Raw genomic sequence first — 25,652 nt, 5'->3', positions numbered from 1 at the left:
AGGGTGGTGCAAGACATTCGTGGAAGGTGTTTTTTTTTTTTTTTTTTTTTTTTTGGACAGCCAAAAAATATGCTCCATGAATATCACGCACTGTTAAGAATCCTATTCAGATGCATTAAGTCATGTTAAGGTCAGGAATGTGCCAAAAATGACATTCATAACATGTCCTACCTATGTGTAAACGCATTACTTCAAATACAGCTGTATTTTCTAAACTGCAGCAGCTACAAATTTTCCAAGGTATTCAAAATGTTCAGAATGACGGTACATGTTTGGGAAGGTCATAGAAAAATGTAAAATTTATATTTTAAGAGAAAATGGCTAAAATAAGTAGGTCAACTTATTATCGTACATCAAAAGAAAACAAATATTTGCCAAATTAAATGAATTTTCTTCATTCATACTGTTATCAATGGAATATATATATACATATATATAATAAAATTAAAGTGAAATACAAAACAGAACTCATTTCTTTGGCAGACAGCAGTCGCTAGAAATGTTTTAAATGTCAGGGAAGTTTCTCACCAGCCCAGAAGGTTACTAAATATGCAGTGATTCCAGGCTGCATGTAGGTCATTTGACCAAATGTTTTTTTTTTCCTTAAAATCAAAATTAGAAATGTTACACATTTCTATGGCCCTTCTAAACATGTACGAGGTCTGTTAGAAAAGTATCGGACATCTTTATTTTTTTTCAAAAACCATATGGATTTGAATCACGTGTGATTGCATCAGCCAAGATTGAACCTTCATGCGCATGCATGAGTTTTTTCACGCCTGTCGGTTGCGTCATTCGCCTGTCAGCAGGCTTTGTGTGAGCAGTGGTCCACCCTCTCGTCGTTTTTTTTTTATTGCGAATAAATGTCTGAATGATTTGGAGCTTTGCTGCATCAATTTTTTTTCCAGAAACTGTGAGAGACCTCGAGGTGGACACCGTTCGGAAAATTAATATGGCTTTCAGGGACGATTTTAATGGGATTATACAGATTAAGGAGTGTTACTGCCGCTTTAAGGACGGCCCACAACTGCTGAGAGCGTGGCGCGCTCCCAGCGCCGATCGACATGCTCAGACCCCGCTGAAACAACCAGATCATTTCCAAAGTGAAGGCTTTGTTGATCCGGGACCTCGTCTCTTTCAGGTGGATTTCAGATGGCTGTCGGTTGCTTTTCAGTCGTGTGATTATCCGACTGTGATTGTGCATGAGCTGGACAACAAGCGGTGGAGCCGCATGGTGCAAAGCAACGCCGTGATGAAGCCTCACAGGACATGTTGGGGCATGTCCAGCTCATACACATTCACAATCGGATAATCACACGACTGAAAAGCAACCAGAATCCATCTGAAAGCCGTGAGACCAACACCGAGGTGGTTTTGTCCCGCGTAATGAACAGCTCCGTGGCGCGTCCCTCCGCTTTTCTTTCCATGGAAAAAAAACTCCTGCAACAGTGGAATGTGCCAAAAAAGTGCTGATGTCCACGCCTTCTGCCTTTTTGTGAAAGTCAGACAAGGTCCCGGATCAACAAAGCCTTCACGTTGGAAATGATCTGGTTGTTTGTGCGGGGTGTCAGCCTGTCCATCGGCGCTGGGAGCCTGCCGCGCTCTCAGCAGTTGTAGGTCGTCATTAATAAAATCGTCCCTGAAAGCCATATTAATTTTCCGAACAGTGTCCACCTGGAGATCTCTCACAGTTTCTGGAAAAAAATTGCAGCAAAGCTCCAAATCGTGCAGACATTAATTTGCAATAGAAATCGGATGAGAGGGGTGGACCACTGCTCACACAAAGCCTGCTCACAGGCGAATGACGCAGCAGACAGGCGTGAAAAAACTCACGCATACGCACAAAGGTTCAAGCTTGTCTGATGCAATCACACGTGATTCAAATCCATATGGTTTTTGAAAAAAATAAAGGTCCGATACTTTTTTAACAGACCTCATATTTGTCATTCTGAACACACTGAGTACCTTGGAAAATCTGTAGCTGCTGCTGTATTTGAAGTAACACCCTGGACAAAAAAGTCATTTTCAGTCTGTTAGTCCCGGATAGAGATTTTGCCACATATCAGAAGCTGTTCCTTGGGATCATATCAGTCTAGAACAGTTGTTATCTCCTAAATGATGTATGTACAGCTACAATAGTGTTCAGAATAATAGTGCTATGTGACTAAAAAGATTAATCTAGGTTTTGAGTATATTTCTTATTGTTACATGGGAAACAAGGTACCAGTAGATTCTCACAAATCCAACAAGACCAAGCATTCTTGATATGCACACTCTTAAGGCTATGAAATTGGGCTATTAGTAAAAAAAAAAAAGTAGAAAAGGGGGTGTTCACAATAATAGTAGCATCTGCTGTTGACGCTACAAACTCAAAACTATTATGTTCAAACTGCTTTTTTAGCAATCCTGTGAATCACTAAACTACAACCCCTGGCAAAAATTATGGAATCACCGGCCTCGGAGAATGTTCAATCAGTTGTTTAATTTTGTAGAAAAAAAGCAGATCACTGACATGACACAAAACTAAAGTCATTTCAAATGGCAACTTTCTGGCTTTAAGAAACACTATAAGAAATCAGTAAAAAAAAAAATTGTGGCAGTAAAGGTTACTTTTTCAGACCAAGCAGAGGGGAAAAAATATGGAATCATGAAAAACAAAAGAACGCTCCAACACATCACTAGTATTTTGTTGCACCACCTCTGGCTTTTATAACAGCTTGCAGTCTCTGAGGCATGGACTTAATGAGTAACAAACAGTACTCATCAATCTGGCTCCAACTTTCTCTGATTGCTGTTACCAGATCAGCTTTGCAGGTTGGAGCCTTGTCATGGACCATTTTCTTCAATTTCCACCAAAGATTTTCAATTGGATTCAGATCTGGACTATTTGCAGGTCATGACATTGACCCTATGTGTCTTTTTGCAAGAAATGTTTTCACAGTTTTTGCTCTATGGCAAGATGCATTATCATCTTGAAAAATGATTTCATCATCCCCAAACATCCTTTCAATTGATGGAATAAGAAAAGTGTCCAAAATATCAACGTAAACGTGTGCATTTATTGATGATGTAATGACAGCCATCTCCCCAGTGCCTTTACCTGACATGCATCCCCATATCATCAATGACTGTGGAAATTTACATGTTCTCTTCAGGCAGTCATCTTTATAAATCTCATTGGAACGGCACCAAACAAAAGTTCCAGCATCATCACCTTGCCCAATGCAGATTCGAGATTCATCACTGAATATGACTTTCATCCAGTCATCCACAGTCCACGATTGCTTTTCCTTAGCCCATTGTAACCTTGTTTTTTTCTGTTTAGGTGTTAATGATGGTATTCGTTTAGCTTTTCTGTATGTCAATCCCATTTCCTTTAGGCGGTTTCTTACAGTTCGGTCACAGACGTTGACTCCAGTTTCCTCCCATTCGTTCCCCATTTGTTTTGTTGTACATTTTCGATTTTTGAGACATATTGCTTTAAGTTTTCTGTCTTGACGCTTTGATGTCTTCCTTGGTCTACCAGTATGTTTGCCTTTAACAACCTTCCCATGTTGTTTGTATTTGGTCCAGAGTATAGACACAGCTGACTGTGAACAACCAAAATCTTTTGCAACATTGTGATGATTTACCCTCTTTTAAGAGTTTGATAATCCTCTCCTTTGTTTCAATTGAAATCTCTCGTGTTGGAGCTATGATTCATATCAGTCCACTTGGTGCAACAGCTCTCCAAGGTGTGATCACTCCTTTTTAGATGCAGACTAACGAGCAGATTTGATGCAGGTGTTAGTTTTGGGGATGAAAATTTACAGGGTGATTCCATAATTTTTTCCTCAGAATTGAGTGAGTCCATATTTTTTTTTCCCTCTGCTTGGTCTAAAAAAGTAACCGTTACTGACTGCAACAATTTTTTTTTCCTGATTTCTTACAGTGTTTCTTAAAGCCAGAAAGTTGCCATTTGAAATGACTTTAGTTTTGTGTCATGTCTGTGATCTGCTTTTTTTTTTTTTTTTTCTACAAAATTAAACTGAATGAACATCCTCCAAGGCCGGTGATTCCATAATTTTTGCCAGGGGTTGTAGTATTTAGTTGTATAACCACAGTTTTTCATGATTTCTTCACATCTGCGAGGCATTAATTTTGTTGGTTTGGAACCAAGATTTTGCTTGGTTACTAGTGTGCTTGGGGTCATTGTCTTGTTGAAACACCCATTTCAAGGGCATGTCCTCTTCAGCATAAGGCAACATGACCTCTTCAAGTATTTTTGACATATCCAAACTGATCCATGATACCTGGTATGCGATATATAGGCCCAACACCATAGTAGGAGAAACATGCCCATATCATGACACTTGCACCACCATGCTTCACTGTCTTCACTGTGAACTGTGGCTTGAATTCAGAGTTTGGGGGTTGTCTCACAAACTGTCTGTGGTCCTTGGACCCAAAAAAAACAATTTTACTCTCATCAGTCCACAAAATATTCCTCCATTTCTCTTTCGGCCAGTTGATGTGTTCTTTGGCAAATTGTAACCTCTTCTGCACGTCTTTTATTTAACAGAGGGACTTTGCAGGGGATTCTTGCAAATAAATTAGTTTCACACATGCTTCTTCTAACTGTCACAGCACTTACAGATAACTCCAGACTGTCTTTGATCATCCTGGAGCTGATCAATGGGTGAGCCTTTGCCATTCTGGTTATTCCTCTATCCATTTTGATGGTTTTCCGTTTTCTTCCACGCGTCTTTTTTTTTTTTTTTTGTCAATTTTAAAGCATTGGAGATCATTGTAGATGAACAGCCTATAATTTTTTGCACCTGTGTATAAGTTTTCCCCTCTCCACTCAACTTTTTAATCAAATTACGCTGTTCTTCTGAACAATGTCTTGAACGTCCCATTTTCCTCAAGCTTTCAAAGAGAAAAGCATGTTCAACAGGTGCTGGCTTCATCCTTAAATAGGAGACACCTGATTCACACCTGTTTGTTCCACAAAATTGACAAACTCATTGACTGAATGCCACACTACTATTGTGAACACCCCTTTTCTACTTTTTTTTTGTTTTACTAATAGCCCAATTCCATAGCCTTAAGAGTGTGCATATCATGAATGCTTGGTCTTGTTGGATTTGTGAGAATCTACTGAATCTACTGGTACCTTGTTTCCCATGTAACAATAAGAAATATACTCAAAACCTGGATTAATCTTTTTAGTTCCATAGCACTATTATTCTGAACACTACTGTAGGTCCTAGAATGGTGTCCATTTAGCAATACTTTTGTGGAAGCATTTATGATCGCATGCATACGTGGAAGTACAGGTTTGTTGTGCTTCACTTGATCTGTATGTTTAAAAGATAAAACCTGACTTTAAACACAAATTGTGGTGTGGTTCAAATATGCACCGTGCATTAGTTTGAAATGCTGTTCCATAAATTGGCAACATCAACTTGCTGTCATTTGATTAAATATTTTGTATGTCAAACTGCCAAATTTATTTACTTTTTAAACACCATAATACAGATCTGTAGAAAGCTGAACATTCATTAAGAATTGCACATAGTTTGGCAGTATGTTGATGGAAAATGTGGTCAAGCAGAAAGTGCAACTGGCATTGTCTGCTGTTGACTTGTAGCGTCATGACTGTCGGTGCAGGAAAGACCATCTGAGGTCAACAAACTGGGCACGATTACTAGCCAATTTAGAGCCCTTGCTTTTTAAATGTAGTGCATCCAAACGGCTGTCGAAGCAGAGATGAACGGCTCCTTCTGGACGAAATGAAGCGCACTCAGTCTTCCAAAAGAAGATGGATTTGCACGCTTGCTGTCATTTTCCCTGTTGCAAGGCTTTCTTCTTGCTTAAATTCTTTCTTTTATTGCTTTCTGCATTTTTCAGTGTGAAGCTTTCAAAACAGTGCAACATAAATTACAAGTAGTTAAGGCAGCTCTGTCTAATCTGTAATTTATAGATGACTTAAATTTTTGTTTCTGCTTTAAATGAGACAAGTGCCTGAGAGATGGGTTGTACTGGTCGATAAAACACTTAGCGGTGTGTGTGTGTGTGGCAAATGAATCACTCATGCTATGAAGATTTCCAAGCGGTTAATGAAGGTGTTGTGACATTTTCATGTTTCGTATTTCAGAATTAGTCATTAACAGTGATGCCGGTAACGCGTTACTCTAATCTGACCACTTTTTTTAGCAACGAGTAATCTAACACGTTAATCTTTCCAAATCAGTAATCAGATTAAAGTTACTTCTCTATGTCACTGTGCATTACTATTATTTTTCATTGTGGGTCGATAACAGCATTAAACTTGGTCTGTGGGCAGGAGGTCGGGGTTCGACTGAACTGCCCACTTTAAGTGAGCTGTGAGCTTTTAATCCGCGGTTTTTTGCAGCTGCTCGACTCGTCCTCACCTCTTAAAGCGCGGTGATCAGCACACCTGCACTGAACTTTACAAAGACATTTTTATACTTTTTTTCCTCCTTTATTTAGAATTCTGAGCTGAGCCACTGTATCTGGTCGTTAAAAACAGCTGATCCTCCGCGACGCGTCAACAACTAACACTATTTTCCACTCAAATGCACCTAAACTCTCTTTCTGAGGACCACATGATGTGAAAACGCAATAAAACTTTCTTACCTGTAAATCTGGTCATGTTTTCTGCATAAATAAATGTTATCCATTCTTTGTGCTCAAACGCCAAAGCAGGGGCGAATCCAGATGGAATGGGGGCGTGGGGCAAGGATGTGCCCCCTCCCCCACAACACCCCTAGATTAAAGGTGCAATTTTGAAGCCGTTTTTTACTACAACTAATATTGCTTAAAATAATAATAATTTCGACAAGTAAAATGTTTAGAGAGAATTTAAATGTTAGAAAAATGTTAGAATTTAATAGTTACCTTTATAAACAATGTAGGCTTGAAATTGCAAGTTTTACTGTTACAGTGCTGTCAACAGTTAAATATGAGGTCAAGAAAGATGTCTTTATTTTACTTTTTATAAAACAAGTATTTATTTTCATTGAAGTCAAGAAAGAGTGACTATAAAGTGAGTTTTGGCAAAACAGGTATCATTGTCATGTTGAGGTGGCAGAGGGTTGTTGTCGGCAGCTGGGAAAAGTAGCTAAAAAAGTAACTAGTAATCTAACTTAGTTACTTTTACAATTGAGTAATCAGTAAAGTAACTAAGTTACTTTTTCAAAGTAACTGTGGCAACACTGGTCATTAACGTATCATCAAGACAGAACACTATTGGAATAAAGTGTGCAACGTTCAAAATATTTTCAGTTTCTCAATCAAAAAAATCTATGCCGGGGACTAAATTCAGATCTGGGAGCATGTGTTGGTGGTGTGCTTTACTCCAGCGTTCACCACGCCTACAGAACTGCCGAGGGTTCTTGATCAGGGGTGGGCAGCTTTGTTCCAGAAAGGTCCAAGAGGGTGCACACTCACAGAAATATTTACCCTAACTTTTAAGAGTTATAGAATTTTATTACATGACTAATTCCCATTTACTTTTTTTTTTTTAGATAATTTTAATACAAACCTACCAAATAAACCTTACATGATGCATATTCATTAATCCTATTTATTTGAAATGCATAATCCTCAGCTTTATGTATTTAGTATTAATAAAATCTAATTACTCTAAATCAATAATAATGACAGTATTTCGTATTTAGAATACATAAAGTATGTTGTCTGAATCGCATAATTATGTTACCTATACAAGATAAATGGCATAGGTAACATAATTATTATGCAATTCAAACAATATACTTTATGTATTTTAAATAGTCATTATTGATTTAGCGTAATCATATTAATACTAAATGCATAAAGCTGAGGATTATGCATTTCAAATAGGATTAATGAATATTCATCATGTAAGGTTTATTTGGTAGGTTTGTATTAAAATTATCTAAAAAAAAAACAGTAAATGGGAATTTGTCATGTAATAAAATTACATAAATCTTAAAAGTTAGGGTAAATATTTCTGAGTGCAGGTTTTCTTTGCAGCCACTGATTCCACCAGGTGATTTCACTGATTAACTGATTCCATCTGCTCAAAGTGATATTAATCAGTGAAATCACCTGGTGGAGTCAGACCTTTCCGGAACAAGTTGCCCACCCCTGTTCTAGATGGAAGTCTACCATCAAGTGAACATCCCCTTGGCTTTCTCCAGCTGCTGAGGTCCTCAGCACTTCGGGGTCTGCTTGCAGGATCATGCAAAGAGAAACATAGTTGATGCTCTCACTGTGCACCGTTACACTCCTCAACTCACTTTCCCGAAGTAATCGCTTGTTTGACAGTCATTCCAATGGTCCCATCCACTTTCTCTACCCGCATACTCCAATTAAGGGTCATGGGGCTGGAGTCTATCCCACCGGTCACTGGGTCAGAGACTGCATACGCTCTGGACAGGCCTCCAGTCTACTGCTGGGCGACGCACATTCAGTTAATTATGGAGTCACCATTTTGCCTAACCTGCACGTTTGTTTGTTGGTTTGTTTGTTTTTTTGTGTGTGTGTGTGAAGTGAGAGGAGGCCTAACACCTAGCGGGAACCCACGCAAACTAATGACAGACAGGCAATGGTGTCAAAAATACACACATTTGTTACTTAAGTAGAAGTATAGATACTGCAGTTTAAAAACACTCTGGTAAAAGTTGAAGTATCAACTTGACCTCTTTACTCAAGTAAAAGTTAAAAAGTATGTGCTCCAAAACCTACTTAAAGTATAAAGTAACCTTTAAAAAAAAAAGGTAGATGCCACTATATGAACTGAAAGCTTAATTTAAAAACTGATTCGTTCTACATGTGGCCCAAGACCTAAAATTACCCCCAACACCACCTACACAAAAATGTTTCAATTCTAGAAGCTCTGAAATGCAATCTGGGACTATTCCAGACAATAAACTGCAGTGAGTGCAGCATCCATTTAGTGAAGGAAAAAAAAAAAAAGTTATTCAAATTCATTCCAGTAGTATTCTGCTCTTACAAGGATGCAGCAGTTTTCTAGTTTGGCAGATAGTTCTGGAGGAAATCACTGAAGAAATTAACACATTGAAAATATGGTTTGACCGAAACAAATTGTCATTAAATAAGACAGGGATGAAGTGGAGGTGTAAGAGTCACTAGGTGTTCACAGGAAACATTCATGTATGTATGTATGTATGTATTTATTTATGTATGTTCATTGTTAGCTGCTTTTATATTTTCTGTTGTGTTTCTATTCAGGTTCTTTTTGCCTCTTTCTCTAAAATTGTATATAATAATCATTAGATTATTAATATATAAATAAAATAAATTTAATAAATATTACAATTTGAAAACAAATGCACCCGAACGTGACGAGAGCTGCTTAATGCTAACTTTTAACATTGAAAATCCCATAGACATGCTAACGCGTTAGCGTCGCTTCCGTTTTTAAGTTATAAAATACATCTATCAACTGTTTCAGAAGTCCATAACAGGTCGGTTTAACATAGAAAAGGTAAATAATACTCACAGAAGTATGCTCTTTAGGGTTTTAGCGGGGGAAATTTAAGCGAAAGAAAGAAAGAATAAACGAAGCAATAGGTCGAAGCATTGCTTCAATCTGCGAACCACTGCTTGGATTGGTTCACAGCAAAGCCGTGCTGCAGAAAAGGTGATTACAGGCGCACATGACGTGAAATATATATATATATATATATATATATATATATATAAACATTAAACTGAAGCCAAGAGTAACGAGGCTGTTTGTTTTAAAAATGTAAGGAATAGAAAGTACAGATACTTGTGTGAAAATGTAATGAGTAGAAGTCAGAAGTAGGCAGAAAAATAAGTAAAGGAGTAAAGTATAGATGCCTAAAAAGTGTACTTAAGTACAGTAACGAAGTATTTGTACTTCGTTACTTGACACCTCTGCAGAAAGGACCAAGTCAGATATGAACCTGGGAACTTCTTGCTGTAAGACAATAGTGTTTAACAGTAATCCATGGTACCGGTCTCCAGTGGACCCAATACAGGTGTGAATAACTCTAGAGATGATGCATCTTGGAATGAATTACAATATTTGGACTCTTGACTGGCCATACTTTGGTGTTTCCTCTCATTTTGATGTCATTTTTTTTCTATCAAATCTTGTCTTTCTTTAGTCACGACTTGTTCAACATTAAGATCTTTGTGTTGTGATGGTGCTGATGGCGTACAGCGCTTCTCTGAAACCGGCTAACATTTTGCTCTTGTCCTTCAGCCTATGTAGATTGAAAATGTTACCATTCTGATGGGGATCGACACGCACAGCGTGTTATGTTAATAACAGCTGTTATTAGTAAGTCCTATACAGGCCCTGAGGCTCTTCAAGCCACTTATTATACTCAGATACATTAGTGTGAAGCAGATGAATCTGACATCCCTTTGAATGGAACAGTACTCCATATTTTTTCATTTTTCATTTCGGCCTCTACTGGTGGTTGGCTCTCACTGCGGTATTGTATCACTTCCTGTTCCGGAGCACAGCGGTGTTTTGCTGTATCTGTTAGATGTTTAATCTGCGCAGTTAGATTGATCTAGATAACGATTTGTTTCACAGTGTAATCTTCACGTGCCTTAACTAAAGCACTCCCTCTGCTGAATCACCTCTAAATTATTTACACATTATTCACTTTGTGTGTTTTTAGGAATCCGCTAGCTTAGCGCAGCTACTAGCTCTTAGCCGATTTAGCATGGCGGCTTCTCCTGTCTCTCCCGCACTTTTCTGCTCTGGGTGTGAAATGTTTAGTTATTCCTCGGCCTCCTTTAGTAGTAATGGTACTTGTAATAAGTGTAGCTTATTCGTAGCTTTGGAGGCCAGGCTGGGCGAATTGGAGACTCGGCTCCGCACCGTGGAAAATTCTACAGCTAGCCAGGCCCCTGTAGTCGGTGCGGACCAAGGTAGCTTAGCCGCCGTTAGTTTCCCTCTGGCAGATCCCGAGCAGCCGGGAAAGCAGGCCGACTGGGTGACTGTGAGGAGGAAGCGTAGCCCTAAACAGAAGCCCCATGTACACCGCCAACCCGTTGACATTTCTAACCGTTTTTCCCCACTCGACGACACACCCGCCGAGAATCAAACTCTGGTTATTGGCGACTCTGTTTTGAGAAATGTGAAGTTAGCGACACCAGCAACCATAGTCAATTGTCTTCCGGGGGCCAGAGCAGGTGACATTGAAGGAAATTTGAAACTGCTGGCTAAGGCTAAGCGTAAATTTGGTAAGATTGTAATTCACGTCAGCAGTAATGACACCCGGTTACGCCAATCGGAGGTCACTAAAATTAACATTGAATCGGTGTGTAACTTTGCAAAAACAATGTTGGACTCTGTAGTTTTCTCTGGGCCCCTCCCCAATCGGACCGGGAGTGACATGTTTAGCCGCATGTTCTCCTTGAATTGCTGGCTGTCTGAGTGGTGTCCAAAAAATGAGGTGGGCTTCATAGATAATTGGCAAAGCTTCTGAGGAAAACCTGGTGTTGTTAGGAGAGATGGCATCCATCCCACTTTGGATGGAGCAGCTCTCATTTCTAGAAATCTGGCCAATTTTCTTAAATCCTCCAAACTGTGACTATCCAGGGTTGGGACCAGGAAGCAGAGTTGTAGTCTTACACACCTCTCTGCAGCTTCTCTCCCCCTGCCATCCCCTCATTACCCCATCCCCGTAGAGACGGTGCCTGCTCCCAGACCACCAATAACCAGCAAAAATGTATTTAAGCATAAAAATTCAAAAAGAAAAAATCATATAGCACCTTCAATTGCACCACAGACTAAAACAGTTAAATGTGGTCTATTAAACATTAGGTCTCTCTCTTCTAAGTCCCTGTTAGTAAATGATATAATAATTGATCAACATATTGATTTATTCTGCCTTACAGAAACCTGGTTACAGCAGGATGAATATGTTAGTTTAAATGAGTCAACACCCCCGAGTCACACTAACTGCCAGAACGCTCGTAGCACGGGCCGAGGCGGAGGTTTAGCAGCAATCTTCCATTCCAGCTTATTAATTAATCAAAAACCCAGACAGAGCTTTAATTCATTTGAAAGCTTGACTCTTAGTCTTGTCCATCCAAATTGGAAGTCCCAAAAACCAGTTTTATTTGTTATTATCTATCGTCCACCTGGTCGTTACTGTGAGTTTCTCTGTGAATTTTCAGACCTTTTGTCTGACTTAGTGCTTAGCTCAGATAAGATAATTATAGTGGGCGATTTTAACATCCACACAGATGCTGAGAATGACAGCCTCAGCACTGCATTTAATCTATTATTAGACTCAATTGGCTTTGCTCAAAATGTAAATGAGTCCACCCACCACTTTAATCATATCTTAGATCTTGTTCTGACTTATGGTATGGAAATTGAAGACTTAACAGTATTCCCTGAAAACTCCCTTCTGTCTGATCATTTCTTAATAACATTTACATTTACTCTGATGGACTACCCAGCAGTGGGGAATAAGTTTCATTACACTAGAAGTCTTTCAGAAAGCGCTGTAACTAGGTTTAAGGATATGATTCCTTCTTTATGTTCTCTAATGCCATATACCAACACAGTGCAGAATAGCTACCTAAACTCTGTAAGTGAGATGGAGTATCTCGTCAATAGTTTTACATCCTCACTGAAGACAACTTTGGATGCTGTAGCTCCTCTGAAAAAGAGAGCTTTAAATCAGAAGTGCCTGACTCCGTGGTATAACTCACAAACTCACAGCTTAAAGCAGATAACCCGTAAGTTGGAGATAAATGGCGTCTCACTAATTTAGAAGATCTTCACTTAGCCTGGAAAAAGAGTCTGTTGCTCTATAAAAAAGCCCTCCGTAAAGCTAGGACATCTTACTACTCATCACTAATTGAAGAAAATAAGAACAACCCCAGGTTTCTTTTCTGCACTGTAGCCAGGCTGACAAAGAGTCAGAGCTCTATTGAGCCGAGTATTCCTTTAACTTTAACTAGTAATGACTTCATGACTTTCTTTGCTAATAAAATTTTAACTATTAGAGAAAAAATTACTCATAATCATCCCAAAGACGTATCGTTATCTTTGGCTGCTTTCAGTGATGCCGGTATTTGGTTAGACTCTTTCTCTTATTTTCATTAGTTACTTCCTCCAAATCAACATGTCTATTAGACCCCATTCCTACCAGGCTGCTCAAGGAAGCCCTACCATTATTTAATGCTTCGATCTTAAATATGATCAGTCTATCTTTATTAGTTGGCTATGTACCACAGGCTTTTAAGGTGGCACTAATTAAACCATTACTTAAAAAGCCATCACTTGACCCAGCTATCTTAGCTAATTATAGGCCAATCTCCAGCCTTCCTTTTCTCTCAAAAATTCTTGAAAGGGTAGTTGTAAAACAGCTAACTGATCATCTGCAGAGGAATGGTCTATTTGAAGAGTTTCAGTCAGGTTTTAGAATTCATCATAGTACAGAAACAGCATTAGTGAAGGTTACAAATGATCTTCTTATAGCCTCAGACAGTGGACTCATCTCTGTGCTTGTTCTGTTAGACCCTTGTGCTGCTTTTGATACTGTTGACCATAAAATTTTATTAGAGATTAGAGCATGCCATAGGTATTAAAGGCACTGCGCTGCGGTGGTTTGAATCATATTTATCTAATAGATTACAATTTGTTCATGTAAATGGGGAATCTTCTTCACAGACTAAGGTTAATTATGGAGTTCCACAAGGTTCTGTGCTAGGACCAATTTTATTCATTTTATACATGTTTCCCTTAGGCAGTATTATTAGACGGCATTGCTTAAATTTTTATTGTTACGCAGATGATACCCAGCTTTATCTATCCATGAAGCCAGAGGACACACACCAATTAGCTAAACTGCAGGATTGTCTTACAGACATAAAGACATGGATGACCTCTAATTTCCTGCTTTTAAACTCAGATAAAACTGAAGTTATTGTACTTGGCCCCACAAATCTTAGAAACATGGTGTCTAACCAGATCCTTACTCTGGATGGCATTACCCTGACCTCTAGTAATACTGAGAAATCTTGGAGTCATTTTTGATCGGGATATATCACTCAATGCGCATATTAAACAAATATGTAGGACTGCTTTTTTGCATTTGCGCAGTATCTCTAAAATTAGGTCTTGTCTCAGAGTGATGCTGAAAAACTAATTCATGCATTTATTTCCTCTAGGCTGGACTATTGTAATTCATTATTATCAGGTTGTCCTAAAAGTTCCCTGAAAAGCCTTCAGTTAATTCAAAATGCTGCAGCTAGAGTGCTGGCAGGGACTAGGAGAGAGCATATCTCACCCATATTGGCATCTCTTCATTGGCTTCCTGTTAATTCTAGAATAGAATTTAAAATTCTTCTTCTTACTTATAAGGTTTTGAATAATCAGGTCCCATCTTATCTTAGGGATCTCATAGTACCATATCACCCCAATAGAGCGCTTCGCTCTCAGACTGCAGGCTTACTTGTAGTTCCTAGGGTTTGTAAGAGTAGAATGGGAGGCAGAGCCTTCAGCTTTCAGGCTCCTCTCCTGTGGAACCAGCTTCCAATTCAGATCAGGGAGACAGACACCCTCTCTACTTTTAAGATTAGGCTTAAAACTTTCCTTTTTGCTAAAGCTTATAGTTAGGGCTGGATCAGGTGACCCTGAACCATCCCTTAGTTATGCTGCTATAGACTTAGACTGCTGGGGGGTTCCCATGATGCACTGAGTGTTTCTTTTCTTTTTGCTCTGTATGCACCACTCTGCATTTAATCATTAGTGATTGATCTCTGCTCCCCTCCACAGCATGTCTTTTTCCTGGTTCTGTCCCTCAGCCCCAACCAGTCCCAGCAGAAGACTGCCCCTCCCTGAGCCTGGTTCTGCTGGAGGTTTCTTCCTGTTAAAAGGGAGTTTTTCCTTCCCACTGTTGCCAAGTGCTTGCTCACAGGGGGTTGTTTTGACCATTGGGGTTTTTCCGTAATTATTGTATGGCCTTGCCTTACAATATAAGGCGCCTTGGGGCAACTGTTTGTTGTGATTTGGCGCTATATAAATAAAAAATAAAATAAATTGCAGGTTACTTTCCCAGCCATGGCCAGTACCCATGGGCAACTTGATGGATTGGGAAGACTCTGAAGTGACTTTTCTAAGCACACATGGGGAAACTGAACCCAAACCTACATATTTATTGGAAGTCCAACACCTCTCCCACAGAGCTACCTGTTCGCCGGTCCAAAGTAGTACAGTTTATAAAATGACCTCTGTGTAATTCTTGTTTGACCCCTACTGTATCTACCATTCTGAGAAGGTTGTTTTTGTGTAGGTCATGGCATAGAAAGACTGGATTGTAAGTGGTGCCCAAAACTTGCTTGGCCAATTTTATGTGTGGGTATAAGGGCTCTAATGCTTTAAACCATCAATATTTCTTCTAAATTATTTTCTTTTAGTCCTAATATACCTTATGTCATACATAGGGCTTACTACTGCTATATGTGAATACAGTATTTATTAAAAAAATATTTTTTTTAATTCTGTGCATTCACTTTTTCTGCAGTAAGTGGAAGACTGAGTTTGGGCATCACGTGTTTTCTTTTTTTAAAGCTGGAATGAGAGACGGATATATAATATATTCCCCTCTTAAACTGAAGTTACATAAATTTCTCAGTGATGAAATGACAGCTGACTTTTCACATCTGTCTCAACCATCTGCAGTCTTCCTAAGGTAGCCATTCCCATTTGTTCTCCATATGTCTCGGCTCTTATGAGATGAGTTGTTGGTACTGAATTAGAGTATTCGTCGTAATGGGAAACTAACAATGTCCCTGGAGCTTTTGGCTCACATCGACGATGACTGACAGTTTGTGTTGATCACACACTAGAATCCCGCTGGAGATTGCTGCCTTCTGTTTGTGAATGCTGCTAACCACAAACCCTGCTTCTGTGATTTTGACAGCCAATTGTTCTTCTGAGTAATGATTTGAATACAGTTTTCGTACAAGTCAGATACGAGCATACAGGTATGTTGCAGTAGCATTTCAATTATGGGGTCTATTATCTCGCGCAATATTCTTGTCAAACATTTGACATGCAACTATGATGACTACGTCTGCTTTTTCAGTCCGTTTCACTAAAAATGAACTATATATGTGCTCATCATACAGTAATAAAATGACGTAAAGCATATTAGGATTCCCAGTGGATGGAACTTTGATTTGAGTTTGCTGCCTGATGTGCAGTTGGCGCTCCCACAAGGACCAGCCGGTGCAACGGGAACATGCAGTGACATACTCGCCTTGCATTGGAATGGCCTCGAAACCTCATCATTCTTCCTCCTGTCAGTGTGACGTATTGCCTCTCTCTTGGTCATGACACGCTCTAACCAAATCCACAAGGGCCCTTTGTTTAACTGCTGTTCCTTCACTGCCGTTAACGACTCATTAGTAAGGGGAAAGTGTCACGCACTGAAGGACAATGTATTAGCAGCACAGCTGTACCTGGCTGTCATTACACAAAGAATCGAGAGTCCACGTAGCTCCACACATCATCTGGTTCTCAAGATAACCGATTCTGTACTGAGGTCTTAATCCTGTTGCACCTGTAATTAAAGAATTGCATTCCTCTGCTGCTTAATTGCTGCCTAAATGTTGTGAAAGTGACGTGACACGGACCCACAACAGGGGGCGTTAATGAACGGACAATGGATAAGCCAAAAAGTAACAATTTAATGTTGTGAATCGCACAACGATGTACAGACAACAACAATATAGTGACTGTCAATCATACACCAGGTGACGTGTGGGCAGGCTCGACGATAGAAGACGCCTGGCGAGAGAGAAGCCGGATCCACACAGCTTCCACCACCAACGGAGCTGAAGAACACCGGAGCCGCCAAGCCCTGCGCCCCAGGTGGCCGCTGTCTTCAGCAGTCAGACCCGGTACTGCTGGCAGAGAACAAAGACAGTCCAGATGAGTGTGAGGACGCACACTCAGTAATCCCACAGTCTGTATGCAGTAAGGAGGGCACCTCCACCTCCAATCACACACTCGTGCAGCTCCTGATTAACCACTTAGCTGGTCTGGGGTGTGAGGCGAAGCCGTCGCTGTCACACCAAACGCCAATCCCACAGATAAGGTAAACACTAGTAAAACGGCTGCAAAAGAAGTTCAGGTTATTATTCGACGTTGGAGTCAGCAGAGAAAATTACCTGATTGGTAGTTGATTTCTCGGCGGGGAGGTGGAGTTGCAGTCCGGTCTTTATGGTGGTGGTGATGAGTAGTGGATGAGTGACAGCTGGTACGGATGATGAGTGACAGCTGTCACTCCTGGTCGCTCCAACGCCCTCTCGTGCTTGAAGCCCGCACTTCAAGCAGGGCGCCATCTTGTGGTGGGGGCCAGCAGTACCTCCTCTTCAGCGGCCCACACAACACTAAACATGTTGTGTGGGTCACATTTTTAAAGTGTTGGCCTCACCCCTTCCAAGAGGCGAGAGTGCCCCTTTTTTAAATGTAGGATGGCAGCAATTCATGATGGTAGGATTTTTGTGAAAATTTTTACCAAAAGCCAACATGGCCAACACAAAAACAAAGATTTATCATATCCACTTATAGCTAATTGTGTGATCTTGGTGTCTAAATGTAGGTTTTTGGGGTCAAGGAATTCAATTAAGATGACCAATTAAAGATTTTACAATTTTTTTTTTTTTTATGATGGGGACATTTTGTGAAAAACATTACTTTTTGGTATTACCTTGTCAATTACTTTGTATCAATGGTAATTGTTGTCCACACAGACTGTTTTGTGTGTTGCACCAGTGACTGAGCCAGAGAAGTCATGCGTCTTATAGCTCCAGTTATGAGTTAAATAAAACTATTGCCCCATTGGGCTAGAAAGATATATTCTGTAGTCCGTTTTAGTTAATAAGAGGCAGAAAATAACATGGTGGCAGCGGTCACGGATTTTGACCAGCTTTATGTTTTGTAAGCTTAGTTTTTTAGTTTGCTCGTTTCTCCGCGGGAAGGAGGATACAGCTGCTAGTCAGCTAATCAACACACGGCGTGGATTATTAGCATACGGACGCCCGAGCATGGAAGGATTGAAACCTCCACAGCATCTCTGCATGGACTCAGGCAATCTCGCAAAGACTTGGAAGGTATGGAAAGAAGAGTTTTTGCTTTATGTGGACCTTGCGGAGGGAGATGACAATGAAACCACCAAGGTCAAACTGTTCGGCTATCTCGTGGGTGAGAGCGGGAGAGAGCTACTGGACACTGATGGGTGAGACGCCTAAAGCAGCATGGAAGATAGCAGATATCATTAAGAAATTTGATGAACACTGCATGCCTAATGTGAATGAAACTGTGGAACGTTTCCGTTTCTTTTCGAGAAACTAAGGCCTTAGTGAAACCATAGACTCTGACCGAATTAAGTGTTGGTGAAAACATGCAACTTTGGGATGCTATGTGACTCATTGATTTGTGACAGAATCGTGTGTGTGGTAGCAACAATGCTACCATGAGGGAGCAGCTGCTACGAGAGGACAAACTGACACTCGAGTCCTGCATCCAGTTGTGCCGTGCAGTGGAGTTGTCGCGGGAAAATGTCAAAACAGTCTCCGGACCCAAAGTGGAAGAATGCATGCAGTGAACCACATATCAGAAGCTGTTCCTTGGGATCATATCAGTCTAGAACAGTTGTTATCTCCTAAATGATGTATGTACAGCTACAATAGTGTTCAGAATAATAGTGCTATGTGACTAAAAAGATTAATCTAGGTTTTGAGTATATTTCTTATTGTTACATGGGAAACAAGGTACCAGTAGATTCTCACAAATCCAACAAGACCAAGCATTCTTGATATGCACACTCTTAAGGCTATGAAATTGGGCTATTAGTAAAAAAAAAAGTAGAAAAGGGGGTGTTCACAATAATAGTAGCATCTGCTGTTGACGCTACAAACTCAAAACTATTATGTTCAAACTGCTTTTTTAGCAATCCTGTGAATCACTAAACTACAACCCCTGGCAAAAATTATGGAATCACCGGCCTCGGAGAATGTTCATCAGTTGTTTAATTTTGTAGAAAAAAGCAGATCACTGACATGACACAAAACTAAAGTCATTTCAAATGGCAACTTTCTGGCTTTAAGAAACACTATAAGAAATCAGTAAAAAAAAAAATTGTGGCAGTAACGGTTACTTTTTCAGACCAAGCAGAGGGGAAAAAATATGGAATCATGAAAAACAAAAGAACGCTCCAACACATCACTAGTATTTTGTTGCACCACCTCTGGCTTTTATAACAGCTTGCAGTCTCTGAGGCATGGACTTAATGAGTAACAAACAGTACTCATCAATCTGGCTCCAACTTTCTCTGATTGCTGTTGCCAGATCAGCTTTGCAGGTTGGAGCCTTGTCATGGACCATTTTCTTCAATTTCCACCAAAGATTTTCAATTGGATTCAGATCTGGACTATTTGCAGGTCATGACATTGACCCTATGTGTCTTTTTGCAAGAAATGTTTTCACAGTTTTTGCTCTATGGCAAGATGCATTATCATCTTGAAAATGATTTCATCATCCCCAAACATCCTTTCAATTGATGGAATAAGAAAAGTGTCCAAAATATCAACGTAAACGTGTGCATTTATTGATGATGTAATGACAGCCATCTCCCCAGTGCCTTTACCTGACATGCATCCCCATATCATCAATGACTGTGGAAATTTACATGTTCTCTTCAGGCAGTCATCTTTATAAATCTCATTGGAACGGCACCAAACAAAAGTTCCAGCATCATCACCTTGCCCAATGCAGATTCGAGATTCATCACTGAATATGACTTTCATCCAGTCATCCACAGTCCACGATTGCTTTTCCTTAGCCCATTGTAACCTTGTTTTTTTCTGTTTAGGTGTTAATGATGGTATTCGTTTAGCTTTTCTGTATGCCAATCCCATTTCCTTTAGGCGGTTTCTTACAGTTCGGTCACAGACGTTGACTCCAGTTTCCTCCCATTCGTTCCCCATTTGTTTTGTTGTGCATTTTCGATTTTTGAGACATATTGCTTTAAGTTTTCTGTCTTGACGCTTTGATGTCTTCCTTGGTCTACCAGTATGTTTGCCTTTCAACCTTCCCATGTTGTTTGTATTTGGTCCAGAGTATAGACACAGCTGACTGTGAACAACCAAATCTTTTGCAACATTGTGATGATTACCCTCTTTTAAGAGTTTGATAATCCTCTCCTTTGTTTCAATTGAAATCTCTCGTGTTGGAGCTATGATTCATCAGTCCACTTGGTGCAACAGCTCTCCAAGGTGTGATCACTCCTTTTAGATGCAGACTAACGAGCAGATTTGATGCAGGTGTTAGTTTTGGGGATGAAAATTTACAGGGTGATTCCATAATTTTTTCCTCAGAATTGAGTGAGTCCATTTTTTTTTTTCCCTCTGCTTGGTCTAAAAAAGTAACCGTTACTGACTGCAACAATTTTTTTTCCTGATTTCTTACAGTGTTTCTTAAAGCCAGAAAGTTGCCATTTGAAATGACTTTAGTTTTGTGTCATGTCTGTGATCTGCTTTTTTTTTTTTTTTTTTCTACAAAATTAAACTGAATGAACATCCTCCAAGGCCGGTGATTCCATAATTTTTGCCAGGGGTTGTAGTATTTAGTTGTATAACCACAGTTTTTCATGATTCTTCACATCTGCGAGGCATTAATTTTGTTGGTTTGGAACCAAGATTTTGCTTGGTTACTAGTGTGCTTGGGGTCATTGTCTTGTTGAAACACCCATTTCAAGGGCATGTCCTCTTCAGCATAAGGCAACATGACCTCTTCAAGTATTTTTGACATATCCAAACTGATCCATGATACCTGGTATGCAATATATAGGCCCAACACCATAGTAGGAGAAACATGCCCATATCATGACACTTGCACCACCATGCTTCACTGTCTTCACTGTGAACTGTGGCTTGAATTCAGAGTTTGGGGGTTGTCTCACAAACTGTCTGTGGTCCTTGGACCCAAAAAGAACAATTTTACTCTCATCAGTCCACAAATATTCCTCCATTTCTCTTTCGGCCAGTTGATGTGTTCTTTGGCAATTGTAACCTCTTCTGCACGTCTTTTATTTAACAGAGGGACTTTGCAGGGGATTCTTGCAAAAATTAGTTTCACACATGCTTCTTCTAACTGTCACAGCACTTACAGATAACTCCAGACTGTCTTTGATCATCCTGGAGCTGATCAATGGGTGAGCCTTTGCCATTCTGGTTATTCCTCTATCCATTTTGATGGTTTTCCGTTTTCTTCCACGTCTTTTTTTTTTTTTTTTGTCAATTTTAAAGCATTGGAGATCATTGTAGATGAACAGCCTATAATTTTTTGCACCTGTGTAAGTTTTCCCCTCTCCACTCAACTTTTTAATCAAATTACGCTGTTCTTCTGAACAATGTCTTGAACGTCCCATTTTCCTCAAGCTTTCAAAGAGAAAAGCATGTTCAACAGGTGCTGGCTTCATCCTTAAATAGGAGACACCTGATTCACACCTGTTTGTTCCACAAAATTGACAAACTCATTGACTGAATGCCACACTACTATTGTGAACACCCCTTTTCTACTTTTTTTTTTTTTTACTAATAGCCCAATTCCATAGCCTTAAGAGTGTGCATATCATGAATGCTTGGTCTTGTTGGATTTGTGAGAATCTACTGGTACCTTGTTTCCCATGTAACAATAAGAAATATACTCAAAACCTGGATTAATCTTTTTAGTTCCATAGCACTATTATTCTGAACACTACTGTAGGTCCTAGAATGGTGTCCATTTAGCAATACTTTTGTGGAAGCATTTATGATCGCATGCATACGTGGAAGTACAGGTTTGTTGTGCTTCACTTGATCTGTATGTTTAAAAGATAAAACCTGACTTTAAACACAAATTGTGGTGTGGTTCAAATATGCACCGTGCATTAGTTTGAAATGCTGTTCCATAAATTGGCAACATCAACTTGCTGTCATTTGATTAAATATTTTGTATGTCAAACTGCCAAATTTATTTACTTTTAAACACCATAATACAGATCTGTAGAAAGCTGAACTTCATTAAGAATTGCACATAGTTTGGCAGTATGTTGATGGAAAATGTGGTCAAGCAGAAAGTGCAACTGGCATTGTCTGCTGTTGACTTGTAGCGTCATGACTGTCGGTGCAGGAAAGACCATCTGAGGTCAACAAACTGGGCACGATTACTAGCCAATTTAGAGCCCTTGCTTTTTAAATGTAGTGCATCCAAACGGCTGTCGAAGCAGAGATGAACGGCTCCTTCTGGATGAAATGAAGCGCACTCAGTCTTCCAAAAGAAGATGGATTTGCACGCTTGCTGTCATTTTCCCTGTTGCAAGGCTTTCTTCTTGCTTAAATTCTTTCTTTTATTGCTTTCTGCATTTTTCAGTGTGAAGCTTTCAAAACAGTGCAACATAAATTACAAGTAGTTAAGGCAGCTCTGTCTAATCTGTAATTTATAGATGACTTAAATTTTTGTTTCTGCTTTAAATGAGACAAGTGCCTGAGAGACGGGTTGTACTGGTCGATAAAACACTTAGCGGTGTGTGTGTGTGGCAAATGAATCACTCATGCTATGAAGATTTCCAAGCGGTTAATGAAGGTGTTGTGACATTTTCATGTTTCGTATTTCAGAATTAGTCATTAACAGTGATGCCGGTAACGCGTTACTTAGTAACGCGTTACTCTAATCTGACCACTTTTTTTAGTAACGAGTAATCTAACACGTTAATCTTTCCAAATCAGTAATCAGATTAAAGTTACTTCTCTATGTCACTGTGCATTACTATTATTTTTCATTGTGGGTCGATAACAGCATTAAACTTGGTCTGTGGGCAGGAGGTCGGGGTTCGACTGAACTGCCCACTTTAAGTGAGCTGTGAGCTTTTAATCCGCGGTTTTTTGCAGCTGCTCGACTCGTCCTCACCTCTTAAAGCGCGGTGATCAGCACACCTGCACTGAACTTTACAAAGACATTTTTATACTTTTTTCCTCCTTTATTTAGAATTCTGAGCTGAGCCACTGTATCTGGTCGTTAAAAACAGCTGATCCTCCGCGACGCGTCAACAACTAACACTATTTTCCACTCAAATGCACCTAAACTCTCTTTCTGAGGACCACATGATGTGAAAACGCAATAAAACTTTCTTACCTGTAATCTGGTCATGTTTTCTGCATAAATAAATGTTATCCATTCTTTGTGCTCAAACGCCAAAGCAGGGGCGAATAGATGGAATGGGGGCGTGGGGCAAGGATGTGCCCCCTCCCCCACAACACCCCTAGATTAAAGGTGCAATTTTGAAGCCGTTTTTTACTACAACTAATATTGCTTAAAAAATAATAATTTCGACAAGTAAAATGTTTAGAGAATTTAAATGTTAGAAAAATGTTAGAATTTAATAGTTACCTTTATAAACAATGTAGGCGAAATTGCAAGTTTTACTGTTACAGTGCTGTCAACAGTTAAATATGAGGTCAAGAAAGATGTCTTTATTTTACTTTTTATAAAACAAGTATTTATTTTCATTGAAGTCAAGAAAGAGTGACTATAAAGTGAGTTTTGGCAAAACAGGTATCATTGTCATGTTGAGGTGGCAGAGGGTTGTTGTCGGCAGCTGGGAAAAGTAGCTAAAAAAGTAACTAGTAATCTAACTAGGTTACTTTTACATTGAGTATCAGTAAAGTAACTAAGTTACTTTTTTCAAAGTAACTGTGGCAACCACTGGTCATTAACGTATCATCAAGACAGAACACTATTGGAATAAAGTGTTGCAACGTTCAAATATTTTCAGTTTCTCAATCAAAAAAATCTAATGCCGGGGACTAAATTCAGATCTGGAGCATGTGTGGGTGGTGTGCTTTACTCCAGCGTTCACCACGCCCTACAGACTGCCGAGGGGTTCTTGATCAGGGTGGGCAGCTTTGTTCCAGAAAGGTCAAGAGGGTGCACACTCACAGAAAGTATTGACCCTACCTTTTAAGAGTTATAGAATTTTATTACATGACGAATTCCCATTTACTTTTTTTTTTAGATAATTTTAATACAAACCTACCAAAATAACCTTACATGATGCATATTCATTAATCCTATTTATTTGAAATGCATAATCCTCAGCTTTATGTATTTAGTATTAATAAATCTAATTACTCTAAATCAATAATAATGACAGTATTTCGTATTTAGAATACATAAAGTATGTTGTCTGAATCGCATAATTATGTTACCTATACAAGAAGTAAATGGCATAGGTAACATAATTATTATGCAATTCAAACAATATACTTTATGTATTTTAAATAGTCATTATTGATTTAGCGTAATCATATTAATACTAAATGCATAAAGCTGAGGATTATGCATTTCAAATAGGATTAACGAATATTCATCATGTAAGGTTTATTTGGTGAGTTTGTATTAAAATTATCTAAAAAAAAAAAACAGTAAATGGGAATTTGTCATGTAATAAAATTACATAAATCTTAAAAGTTAGGGTAAATATTTCTGAGTGCAGGTTTCTTTGCAGCCACTGATTCCACCAGGTGATTTCACTGATTAACTGATTCCATCTGCTCAAAGTGATATATAATCAGTGAAAACCACCTGGTGGAGTCAGACCTTCCGGAACAAGGTGCCCACCCTGTTCTAGATGGAAGTCTACCAGCAAGTGAACATCCCCTTGGCTTTCGCTCCAGCTGCTGAGGTCCTCAGCACTTCGGGTCTGCTTGCAGGATCATGCAAAGAGAAACAGAGTTGATGCTCTCACTGTGCACCGTTACACTCCTCAACTCACTTTCCCGAAGTAATCGCTTGTTTGACAGTCATTCCATGGTCCCATACCCTTTCTCTACCCGCATACTCCAATTAAGGGTCATGGGCTGGAAGTCTATCCCACCGGTCCACTGGGTCAGAGACTGCATACGCTCTGGACAGGCCTCCAGTCTACTGCTGGGCGACGCACATTCATTAATTATGGAGTCACCATTTTGCCTAACCTGCACGTTTGTTTGTTGGTTTGTTTTGTTTTTGTGTGTGTGTGTGAAGTGAGAGGAGGCCTAACACCTAGCGGGAACCCACGCAAACTAATGACAGACAGGCAATGGTGGTCAAAAGTACACACATTTGTTACTTAAGTAGAAGTATAGATACTGCAAGTTTAAAAACACTCTGGTAAAAGTTGAAGTATCAACTTGACCTCTTTACTCAAGTAAAAGTTAAAAGTATGTGCTCCAAAACCTACTTAAAGTATAAAGTAACCTTTTAAAAAAAAAAAGGTAGATGCCACTATATGAACTGAAAGCTTAATTTAAAAACTGATTCGTCTACATGTGGCCCAGACCTAAAATTACCCCCAACACCACCTACAACAAAATGTTTCAATTCTAGAAAGCTCTGAAAATGCAATCGGGGACTATTCCAGACAATAAACTGCAGTGAGTGCAGCATCCATTTTAGTGAAGGAAAAAAAAAAAAGTTATTCAAATTCATTCCAGTAGTATTCTGCTCTTACAAGGATGCAGCAGTTTTCTAGTTTGGCAGATAGTTCTGGAGGAAATCACTGAAGAAATTACACATTGAAAATATGGTTTGACCGAAACAAATTGTC

At 39.4% G+C, this 25,652-nt stretch overlaps 1 long non-coding RNA gene across 1 annotated transcript; it reads left to right on the top strand.

Moving 5' to 3' along the window:
• Nucleotides 1-7,444: 7,444 nt before the first annotated feature.
• On the top strand, nt 7,445-24,085 carry LOC117525702. The gene is made up of 3 exons (XR_004565124.1): nt 7,445-7,481; nt 21,072-21,078; nt 24,039-24,085. It is a non-coding gene; the product is annotated as an uncharacterized LOC117525702 (long non-coding RNA).
• The last annotated feature ends 1,567 nt before the right edge of the window (nt 24,086-25,652 follow it).

This window comes from Thalassophryne amazonica, chromosome 15 (assembly GCF_902500255.1).
Source record: "Thalassophryne amazonica chromosome 15, fThaAma1.1, whole genome shotgun sequence".
Lineage (NCBI taxonomy): Eukaryota > Metazoa > Chordata > Actinopteri > Batrachoidiformes > Batrachoididae > Thalassophryne > Thalassophryne amazonica.
This window is presented reverse-complemented; position numbering and strand designations above follow the sequence as displayed.